The 9809-nt window shown below is 39.9% G+C and overlaps 2 long non-coding RNA genes across 2 annotated transcripts; one reads left to right on the plus strand and one right to left on the minus strand.

Annotated features, from left to right (window-relative positions):
• Positions 1 to 6411: 6411 nt before the first annotated feature.
• LOC121108531 lies at positions 6412 to 6972 on the minus strand. Its single transcript, XR_005843070.1, has 2 exons — positions 6840 to 6972; positions 6412 to 6751 (listed from the first exon to the last, which is right to left on the minus strand). It is a non-coding gene; the product is annotated as an uncharacterized LOC121108531 (long non-coding RNA).
• A 1-nt stretch (position 6973) lies between these two features.
• LOC121108532 lies at positions 6974 to 9413 on the plus strand. Its single transcript, XR_005843071.1, has 2 exons — positions 6974 to 7065; positions 9170 to 9413. It is a non-coding gene; the product is annotated as an uncharacterized LOC121108532 (long non-coding RNA).
• Positions 9414 to 9809: the final 396 nt, after the last annotated feature.

Consider the following 9809-nt stretch of genomic DNA (forward strand, 5'->3'; position numbering starts at 1 on the left):
ATAAACTAGTCATTAACCCCAGCATCCTCAATAGATTTAAATTTGAGTAACTGCTGGTTGATTTGCCTACTTATAATTCCCACTCTAGTTTTAGCTGGATATTATATTCTTTTTTATTCATTAAAGCTTTGCAGCTGCTTCCCACTCCAGTGAGGGGTGCACTGTCATGCCAAAGGGAATTATTCCTAGACAGAAAGAAATTTCTAGTCCTTCGGGAATTTCTACATTGATTCCAAAGGAATCCAGGATTTTACCCATAGGCTCATATCTATGCTATAGATTAACCTAATGTATTGCATATAAATTCTCCTGAATCCTAATGAAGCCAGTTAAGAGAACTGCACGTGTAAATAAGTCCACAGAGTATCAGTATATCCTGAAGCTGGATCTTTTGTAACTGTGACCCAAATTTGGATCTGAACACTTTATTCTTGCCTCTTCTTGTCCCTCTCATTGGAAGTACATATATAAATATGCCCATATATACATATGAACATAAATATGCACATCCCAATAAGACATGTTAGGATGAAAGATTTTTGATAACATGTAGTCATAAGGTCTTATTTATGTAGTTTCCTAAGAGGAAGATTAATTGGCCTGAGGTTCATACATGAATGAATGAATTAGCTGTGGCACCATCAGTGCAGATACATGACAGAAGTTGATGATTTAAAACATACACCAATGCTATAAAGCAGCTCAGGACAGGAAGTTAAGAATGCTATCAAAATCAGCAGATACTCCAGGAGAAATCTGAGCTGGTAGAATGTATTTACACCAGTTATCATGTGGTCCAAAAATGTGAACAAGAGAACTGTGAGAGAGCTAGAGGCTTCTTTCAGATATCCATAATTCCACATTCTAGATGTGATTATGTGAACATTTTGTTTTGAATACTGATTCAGAGAGTGCAAGATACTTCATGGAGTCCTGCAAAGTCATGCTATGCATCAGAAAGCCTTGGTGAATGGTCCAGTGATGAAGGGAAGGGGAAGGGGAAGGGGAAGGAGAAGGGGAAGGGGAAGGAGAAGGGGAAGGGGAAGGGGAAGGGGAAGGGGAAGGGGAAGGGGAAGGGGAAGGGGAAGGGAAAGGAAAAGGAAAAGATAAAGGAAAAGGAAAAGGAAAAGGAAAAGGAAAAGGAAAAGGAAAAGGAAAAGGAAAAGGAAAAGGAAAAGGAAAAGGAAAAGGAAAAGGAAAAGGAAAAGGAAAAGGAAAAGGAAAAGGAAAAGGAAAAGGAAAAGGAAAAGGAAAAGGAAAAGGAAAGACCTGCTGCCCAGAAGCCTCTAGAGGCTCAAGGACAGGGCTCTGGATAAATTTCATAGAATGTCTCTATCATTATCTCTTGTCATGAAAAAGTGTACCATTTAATAGGCAGGACAGAGAAAGACTTTGTAGCTCTGACTTCCAGAATGAACTGCATGCAAAGGGATCATGCAGAATTATCAGTGGCCTGGAAACGTACTTTTGGCTACAAGAGACACTGGCAGAGCAAAGAGGAAACATAGATCTACTTAGTCCCCAGTAGCTGTCATAAAAACATCCTTCTTCACTGGCTTGAGATGTGCATTTAATGGATTTAAGCTGAAAATTCCCTCAGAAGTTCAAAGTATGAATAGATGTGAGAAACTACATGAGAAAGGGGAAGACAGAAGTATGAGAAGGTAAAACAGCTTATGCAGGAACACAAAGTTTATGATGGAGACCAAAGTTCTGCCTGGTGACCTAGCCCTCTCAGCTACTCAGCTGATAAGGTTGGCATATCCCTTTTATTTATTCCGTTGGCTAAAGAGAAAGCACCCATATTATTCTCCTCTATCATCACACACCCCTTACTGCCAGCCACTTCTTATTTCATTTCATACCCAATCAATATTATTTGACAACATGCAGGTCAGCAATGATGGCAGTTATATCAGCAGCATGGAAATTACTAAAGAAACTATTGTTTGTCTTGAAATTAAGGGCTACTAAAATCAATAGTACATTTGAAAATTGATATCGATCACACTGTGTGTGTATATGTGTGTGTGTTTGTATGTGGGCTTGTATATGTCTGTGCATTTGCATGTGTGTGGTGTGTGCAAGATGGATTGGGGGGTTAATTCCTTTTTCAGCCACATAATTTCTGTTTCTTTTTGACAAAGCCAATGAAATCAACCTAAAAATTACACACATATGAATCTTTTTGAAGCAATTGAAAGGAGAACAATATTGACATCTCATAATTGGATTTCCCCACTTACAACAGTAACAGCCACTGTTTTTGTGATTATTTTCCAGAGCTTGGATGTTGGTTTATTGTTTTCGAGCTTTGCTCTGAGTTTTGTTTTATTTATTTAAAGGTTTCTATTCAAGTCATATCAAGGAGAGGGGAGGAATAATGTCTGCAAATGCCATTTGGATCAAACAAGCCAAGAATAGTAATAGTTATTGTTTGGCATATTTGAGAGCTATTGTGTGACAAATAGATTTGGAGTCATCATTTGTTTAAAAAGGCAGTAAATGAAACTTTATGAGATAGGGACAGAGTAACGACACAAAATTACCCATCCAGAACTCTTGATGGTGATCAGTAAAATGAAATAGATTAACTGTTTGTTTTTCCCCCCTGCCATACACCAGGAAAATAAGATGCAATCAAAAATATTTGTTAACCTCAACCAACAATGAACAAAAATATCATGCAGTAGTGGCTCGTGACAGCAGAGTTTGATGGCTAATGAGCAGATGAGAATTTAACAAAAAGCCAACCATCTATTGTTAGTCAGAACAAAGTTTTTTAACGCTGGCAGAATGGTAGTTGTCTTCTGATTTACATTAACTGTATACGTCGTGGTTTATTCTCACTACTTGAATGGACAAGGAAGGATTTTCTGTTCACCTTTTTCTCCAGCCCTACCTTGTTGAATGTTTGATTTTGTTCAAATTCTCTGTACATCAGATATGAGACACAGTGAGTGGAAGCATGTGTATGAATGTGGATGTTGCTGAAGCACCTCCTGGTATTCAACCTACTGTTCTCATGAGCTGGGTGTCAAATTCAGCACCACATTTGGAACCAGGAGCTTCACCTCAGGAAAGCTGCTGGAGACCAGAGAAGTTATTTTATTTTTTTCTATTCCATTTCTGATACTTATTTTGTTTATTTAAACAAGAAAAGAAGGAGTAAAAAGGGTGGATTTTAGAAATGCTGAGAGAGGAGTTGGCCTCTCTGAATTTCTTCTATCAGTGAGGGAGAATATCAGTTGAAGCTCACACAGTGACTTAGAGGTCAGATCAAAGAATCACGGAATCATAAAATGGCTTGGGTTGGAAGGCATCTGAAAGATCATACAGATCCAACTCCACTGCTGCAGGCAGGATTGCTATCCACTAGACAGCATCAGATACTGGATCAGCTTGTTCAGCGCCCCATCCAACCTGGCCTTGAACTCATCCAGGAACAGGGCCCCCACAGCTTCTCTGGACAACCTGTTCCATTCTCACCACACTCTGAATGAAATATTTTTTTTCTAACTTCTAACCTAAATCTCCCCACTTTTATTTGAAAGCCATTCCCCCTTGTCCTATCACCATCAGATCACATAAAAAAATCCATCCCTCTTCCTTTCATAAGCTCTCCTTGAATCATAGAATCATAGAATGACCTGGGTTGAAAAGGACCACAGTGATCATTGAGTTTCAACCCCCCTGCTATGTGCAGGGTCGCCAGCCACTAGACCAAGCTGCCCAGAGCCACATCCAGCCTCGCCTTGAATGTCTCCAGGGATGGGGCATCCACAACCTCCTTGGGCAACCTATTCCAGTGAGAATACTGGAAGGCTGCAGTGGGGTCGTTACCATAAACCTTTCAAAGTTAAACAAACCCAGTTGCCTCTGCTTTTCTTCTTCTCCTAGGCTCTACTCGTGTCTGGGATTGCTCTGTTGCAACTACAACACCTTGTACTGGACCTTGGTAAACCTTATTAGATTCACATGGACCCACTTTTCAAACCTATCCATGTCCCTTTGGATGGCATCCCTCCCATCTATTGCTTCAGCTGCACCACTCAGCTTGGTGTTATCAGCAAACTTGCCAAGGGTACACTCGATCCCACTGTCTGTGCCACTGATAAAGATGTTGAATAGCACCAATCCTAGGACAAATGCCTGGAGGTCACCAGTTATGGCTGACAACAACACTCTGATGACAACCATTATACCAATTCTTAATCCACTGAATAGTCCACCCTTCAAATCCATATCTCTCCAATTTAGAAATAAGGGTGTGATGTGGGGCTGTGTCAAAGGCATGTCCAGGTAGATGGCATCAGCTGACCTTCTTTTGGCCACAGATGCTGTCACTACATCAGAGAAAGCCATGAGACTGTTAAGGTACAACCTGCCTTTGGTGAAGCTGTCCTGACTGTCTCAGATCACAATCTTGTCTTGTGTGTGCCTTAACATCTCTTCCAGGAGGATCTGTTCCATGATTTTCCCATGGACAGAAGTGAAGTTTGCCAGGTCTTCCTTTCTTACTATCTTGAAAATGAGAATGACACTTTCCTTTTTCCAGTCACCAGAGTCTTCACCTGACTGCTATGACTCTTCCAAAAGATGAAGAGTGGCTTGCCAAGTAAATGAGAACCGGAACTGTGGGATGCATACCTGGTCCCATAAAACTGTACATTCAGTATCACAAATATGTCTTTGACTTGCTCTTCTCTTAAAGATGGAAGGTTTTTGCTTCCCAACCTCCATCTAGATCTCCAGGGATGTGAAAGGTGTGGGAAGCCTTGCTGCTGTGAAGATCAAAGCAAAAAAACTCACTGACTACCTCAGCCTTCTCCATGTCTCTTGCTGCCATATTTTTCTCCTCATTTACATTTGCACTCTCCTCTACCTGTCTCTTCTAGTCAGTCTATCTGTGGATTCCCTTTTGTAGAATCCTTTCTTGTTATTTTTCACATCCTGCATCAGTTCCATCTGCACCCTGACTTTCTGGATATCATCTCTGCATGTCTGCACAGCATCTCTATTTTTCTCAGGTCTTCTGAGATGATATGAGATTTCCAGAGACCGTGGGCAAAACTAGTGTACATTCATTGTCTGGTCAAATAGTGTACTATGCTGGAAAGCATGTGAAGACAGATTCTTCCCAGGGGAGACAATGGCAAAACAAAGACCTTTCCCTCCTCTTTTTTCTAGTGTGTGCTTTGTGCTAATTTCTCTGCTTTGTATTAATTTTCACTTGAGGGAATTTCTGGAACTCAGTTACTTCTGGAAATCCTATAGATGTGACCTTCTTACTATTAGAAAACAAAACAAAACAAAATGAAACAAGAGCAAAAGTATACATTCAATCACCATTATTGGCATAAGTGATCTGTTAAGCCTGATTTGTGAAAAAATGTGTCTATGTGTATCTTAATTACCAAAGCATTTCTCTTCATAGATGTTCTAAATATTGTTATGTATTACTTACATAATATGTGCCAACAGCCTAAAAGCACTATCCCCTGAATTATAAACTACCTGGTAAATTTTGATCTTTCTTACACCTTAACATTAGAGATCTCCAGATGGAAGAACTATAAAAAGAGTGCTAAGTTTGAAGAATATTCATCTGAACACTGACAGACAGCAAGAGAACTCTTTACAGGCCGTGGGCCAAACTGTGATATCAGATTCACTGCTCTAAGTCTAGAGTAAGTCCCCTGAGTCATCACCATTCTCAGTGTTTTGAGTCTTGCATTTTTCCTTACAAGTCTATCTGCTGCTTCAGACTAATTAATCCTATTCTGTTTTTAGTTTGCCTTCTTCAGTAATCCTGAGTCCTCAGGTTAAAAAAAAATAATCATAATTATAATAATAACAAAAACCAATACAAAACAACCAACCTACCAACCAAAGCTAAAATGTTCTTTAATATGAACAAGCATCCCTCCAGAAAAAAAATAAGATCTTCATTCAATTATACAATTATAATAATTTCATCTCACTGAAATTGATGAAAGTATTACAATTTTAACCAGTAAGAAATCTGACCCATAAATAAATGTAATAACATTGAAAACCCATTTTACTGAAACACCAAGGGAATGCTCTTTTAGTAATCTACCACCAACACATTTATATATCATAGGGACCTGCTTAGTTCAGCAATTCAGAATTTGCATCTTTTTTTTTTCTCTTATGCTGTTTTTCTGCAAAATAATTCAATTCACTCAGAATTTTAAGTTGCACAGCTATTCTACAATATGTGTTGAAAGCCATGTGGAGATCCTTAAATTCTGTCCTTTATTCTCCTGTTTATTTAATTTAGGATTCAAATATGGAGATGTACTAATCATTTAAAATCAGGAAAATTAAGTAGGAGGTGAATTCTAAGAAAACCTTCTCCAGCTATAGGGAGAATTAAAAGGTTGATTTATTGTTTCTGTTTGTTTTATTTTCCCAAATTAAGACCACTTTTTCTTTTTAGGTCCAGTTGCACAGTTTGAAATAAATCAAGGAAATTGAATCTATGTCTATATCTGGTAACATACTGGCCCTCAGGAATCCCATATTCTGAAGGTAAGAAAGAGTCTGGAGAAAGGAACATTTTCCCTTGGTCAAGGAAGATCTGATCAGAGATCATCTAGAAAAATTGGATGCACACAAATCCATGGGCCCCAACAGGATGCATCCATGAATGCTGAGGGAGCTAGCAGAAGGGACTGCCAAGCCTCTATCATCTTTGAAAAGTCTTGGAGAATGAGAGAGGTGCCTGTAGACCAAAGGAAAGCTAATGTTACTCCAGTCTTCAAAAAAGGAAGGAAGGAGGAGCCAAAAAACAAAAGGCCATTTAGCATCACCTCTGCCTCTGGGAAGGTGATGTTAACCTATCCGGGATGCAATCTCTCAGCAAGTGGAAGAAACTAAGGTTAGAAGAGTAATCAACGTGGATTCACAAAGGGAGAGTCATGCTTGACCATTCTAGTAGCCTACTGTGATGTCACAGAGGGCTGGGGAGAGAAGTAAATGCTGTCTACCTTGCCTGCTGCAAGGCTTTTGACACTGTCTCCTCTAATGTCCTCAGAAGTAAGCTTAAAATGGATGATAGATGAGTATACAGTATGGTGAACTTATAATTGGTCAACTGGCAGAGCTCAGAGGGTTGCAGTCAGCAGTGTAATCTATCTGGAGGCCTGTAGCTAGTGTTTCCCCAGGGGTTGGTACTGAGTCCAGTCTTGTTTAACATCTTCATCAATGGCCCAAACAAAGAGATAGATTAAATCCTCAGCAAATTCACTGCTGATATGAAACTGAGAGGAATGGCTGACACACCATTCTCTCTATTATGCACTACTGAGGCCACATATAGAGTGCTGTGTCCAGGTCTGGCACCCCCAGTACAGGAAAGATGTGGAACTGTTGGAGAGGGTGCAGAGGAGGGCCATGAAGATGGCCAGAGGTCTGGAGCACCTCCCTTTCAGGGAAGACAGGCTTGTTCAGCCTGGAGAAGAGAAGACTGCAAGGAGACCTCATTGCAGCCTGCCAGTACTTAAAAGGGAATATAAAAAGGAGGGAAATAAACTTTTTTACCTGGGAAGATAATGATAGGATAAGGGGAAATGGTGTTAAACACAAGGAGGGAAGATTTTGATTGGATGTCAGATGAAATTACATTACAGAGAGAATGGTGAGGTTTTTGAACAGGCTGCTCAGAGAGGCTGTGGATGCTCCATCCCTGGAGGTGTTCAAGACCAGGTAGGATGGGACCCTGCACAACCTGGTCTAGTACCAGATCTGTAGGCTGTTGGACCTGCCTGTGGTACTGGGGTTAGAACTTGATGATCCCTGGGGTCCCCTCCAATCCAAGACATTCTGTGATTCTATGTGCTGCCATTTAGCAAGACCTGGCCAGGCTGAGTTGGGCAGAGAGGAGCATTATGGAGCTCAACAAAGACAAGTGAAGAGTTCTAAAGCTGGGAAGGATTAACCACGTGCATTCATACAGGTTAGGGGATGACATCCTGGAGAGGAACTCTGTGGAGAGGGACCTCAGTGTCCTGCTGGACAACACGCTGGACGTGAGCCAGCAGTGTGCCCTGGGGGCCAAGAAGGCCAATGGTATTATGGGATGCACTAAAAAGAATGTAAACAACAGATCAAGGGAGGTAATCTTCCCCCTCTACTCTGCCCTGGTGAGGCCATATCTATAGTACTGTGTCCAGTTTTGGGCTCATCATTCAAGAAAAACACGAAACTAGTGGAGAGAATCCAGCAGAGGGCCACAAAGATGACTGCGGGCCTGGAGTATCTTAAGAGGAAATACTCAGAGACCTGGAGCTATTCAGCCTGGAGAAGACTGAAGAGGAATCTTACCAATGCTTATAAATACCTAAGGCCATATGTCAAGTGGATGGAGCCAGACTCTTTTCAGTGGTGCCAAGTGACAGGACGAAGGGTAATGGGCACAAACTGGAACACAGGAGGTTCCAGATGAGAAGGTTTGAGGGTGACAGAACACTGGAAGAAGCTGTCCAGAGAGGTTCTCTGGAGATAATTAAAACATGCCTGGGAGTGTTCCTCTGCAACCTACTCTGGGGAACCTGCCTTAGCAGGGAACTGGACTGTGGGATCCCCAGGAGTCCCTTCCAACCCTCATATTTCTGTGATTCTATGTTGTTCTGTGAATATGAGGCCACTGAATCAATTGCAAGGCAGTGTTCTCCTAATGTACACCATAGAATCTGAGTGATCAGCTTAGAACTGATATCTGCATATCTACATAGTACCCAGCTGAGCTAGGGGGGTTAACTGAAAGTTACACTACACAGCTAGTGTTTTCACTGACACGTGGTAAGAAGAGTTCTGTATTTTGGATTTGCAGTCTTAGCTTCTGATGGAGATTTTCCTTCCATATTCTGAAGAAATATTCCTTGTACAATAGGAGATACAAGCTACTCACAAAAAAATCATATGTATTGCCTTTTTTATTTTTATGTAAGAAAAATTTAATATTACATGTATGTTTAACATGAGTTGGTACATTATGAAGCATTTCAGTTAATATTGTATTATGTTGTGTGGAGGGCTTTTTGTTTGTTTGATTGTTTATTCTTAATTATTCATTTTTCTTTTTTTTTCTTTTTCTTTTTCCTTTTGTCTTTACATTTTGCTTGAAAACTTCAAACTATAGAAAAAATAATGGAACATGATCCAACTTCTAAATAATAATAATAATGCCAAAAAATAAAAATTATGTGGGAGAAGTGAAGAAAAAAATGCTCAGCAGAAATGAGTGAGCAGCAGACTGGAAGTATGAACAAACCTGTCTGATGTCAGAGCATGCCAATTTCTTGAAGATGACAGATGGTGAAGTATTCTTTTACTGCACTCTGCAGAAATGCACAATAAAGAAAAACACGCCTCCTTCCACTCCATCCTCTAGCAGGTCATTACTAGATTTCTTGCGACATTACACTCATCCTCCCTTAGTTTTCCTTGACTTATTTTATTTTGCATCATTTTTCTTATCAATGATTCTTTATTTATTTTTTTCTCCTCCTTTTAATGCCAAAATGTTGACGATTTGATTTTATTCCCTGTTACTGAAGTTCTTTAATATATTCAAAAAAGATGAGGTTTTTTTTTTTTTTTTTTTTTTAATGAAAACTTTCATCAAAATACTGAATGTCAACAGGTAAGGAAAGTGTTTAAATTTTTAATGTGGTCCATACTAATGTTTTCGTATTCCTGGGGCTATAGCTTCTCTTCAGAGATAACTACCTTACTTGCATATCCACACGACCAATCCTTTATTATCTTACTTCTCAGAT

The sequence above is a fragment of the Gallus gallus genome, chromosome Z, assembly GCF_016699485.2.
Source record: "Gallus gallus isolate bGalGal1 chromosome Z, bGalGal1.mat.broiler.GRCg7b, whole genome shotgun sequence".
Taxonomy (NCBI): Eukaryota; Metazoa; Chordata; class Aves; order Galliformes; family Phasianidae; genus Gallus; species Gallus gallus.